General features: G+C 39.3%; 1 protein-coding gene across 1 annotated transcript in view; it reads right to left on the bottom strand.

The window, feature by feature from the left end:
* Dync1li1 (dynein cytoplasmic 1 light intermediate chain 1) overlaps positions 1-1,691 on the bottom strand; it is a 42,160-nt gene that overhangs the window by 39,759 nt on the left and 710 nt on the right. The gene's annotated exons all lie outside the window — the stretch shown is intronic.

The raw sequence follows: 1,691 nt of genomic DNA, 5'->3' as shown, positions 1-1,691 counted from the left end.
CCAAAAAAAAAAAAAAAGAACAAAACTGCTGCTTTTGTTTTTGTTTTGCACAACAGTAACACCCCTAACCGCCCATGTAATAAGAATAACTGTAGAGACTTCATCCAAGGAAAACAAAATGCAGGAATCTTGTCACTATAACCACAGTTTTTGAAAAGAAGTCTTATTTTAACTTAAGGGTAATTAAACAGTCTACTTCAATGAGGTCATACAGTCAAAAATCTATTTAGTATTAATAGCTATTTGCTTAAATTACTAAATTAAAAACATTTTCTTGAATTTTTCTTTTGCTTTTGGATTCTAATTTATCTCTGCCTTATCAATAATAATTTATGCAGGCACTGACTCAATTTTTAGAGTTCTGAAAAATGTTTTCTAATTCAGTTAAGATAAACATCAAAAAGTCATTGCACTGTCTTCACTTTACAAACATTATCCCCATTTAACCTTCCCTCAATCCCAGGAGAGAGGCATTATTTCTGCAATATCCATTTTAAAGATGAAGAAACTGAGATTTACACATCTCAAGCAACTTGCTTAAGATCATAGAACCTGAATGTGACTGGGCTTTTACTCAATCCAGGATAATCTACACTGAGTACTTTCAATCACATTAAAAACAAAGGTAAAAAGGTAATTTTTTCAACTAGCTTCATGTAGCTTTAAACAACGTCAAAAATTTCCGGATTGGCAGTAGTTCATAGAAAATAAGCAATTTCTTCCTATATAATCACTCAGATTGAACTGTAGATCTTGTCAAATAGCATTTCTTTGTTTCCTGTTTTTAGATGTACATAACAAAAGTATTGAGACACAAATACCAAAGTTTTAAAATTTAACCATTATAAGTCAAGCTTCAATATCTTGCATTTAAAGGAATATTAAAGAATTTTTGAAAATACAGAAATCTCTATTTAAATGATTAAGCTGAGCCTGCAAAAATATGAACCCGCGAACTGATCTTCCATGGTGCGCTGACTCCACCCCCAGTCAATATATATAAAACCACATATATTCCAGAGAACTGCGGGGATATGGGACAAATTTTCTTCCTATTCTATGCCATTTCTCCTTATTCTATGCATCTGGCTGAAGGGACCAAACTAGAAAGGTGTTGTACTGTCTTTACAAATTCCAGAATTATCCAGCAACAGTTAAAAAAGGCAAATGCAACACGAGCCCAGTGTACCCGAGAACACAGAATCAAATAAGCATATTTATCAGGATTACCAGGTCTCAGTTCTAGCTTCTCTGTCAATTACACAAAGAGTCAGCTATTAAATATTAATGGCATACCGTTTGCACTAGAGCTCTCATGAAGAGCCTTCTGCTACCCATTTTTGTTACGGGGAAGCAACAACAAAACAAAACAAAAACCTGTCCCTATTTTTTAGGTAAACCCCAGGCCACTAGCATCCCTTGGATAGACATCCGTTCTGTCCCTCCCAGGGGAGGCTGACAGGGCAAATGCCACCTTCAGAGGGGAAGAAGGACCTGAAGGAGGGCGGGTCCCCGCGGGTCGGGGCAGAGGACCTGGTTCTCCAGGTCCCCCAACTGTCAGCTACAGGTCCAGAGGCGGGGCGCGGCCAGGCCGGGCAGTCGGCACAAAGACTGCGAGCGAGCTGGCCAGTGGACTGGACCCCGGCCCGGGGTGGGGCTGGACGGGGCGCGGCGACGTAGGGAACACTTAC

Source organism: Fukomys damarensis, unplaced genomic scaffold (genome assembly GCF_012274545.1).
Source record: "Fukomys damarensis isolate Sample0158 unplaced genomic scaffold, DMR_v1.0_HiC HiC_scaffold_28, whole genome shotgun sequence".
NCBI classification, from domain to species: domain Eukaryota; kingdom Metazoa; phylum Chordata; class Mammalia; order Rodentia; family Bathyergidae; genus Fukomys; species Fukomys damarensis.
The sequence above is the reverse complement of the archived record's forward strand: the minus strand, read 5'-3'. Positions and strand labels throughout refer to the sequence as shown.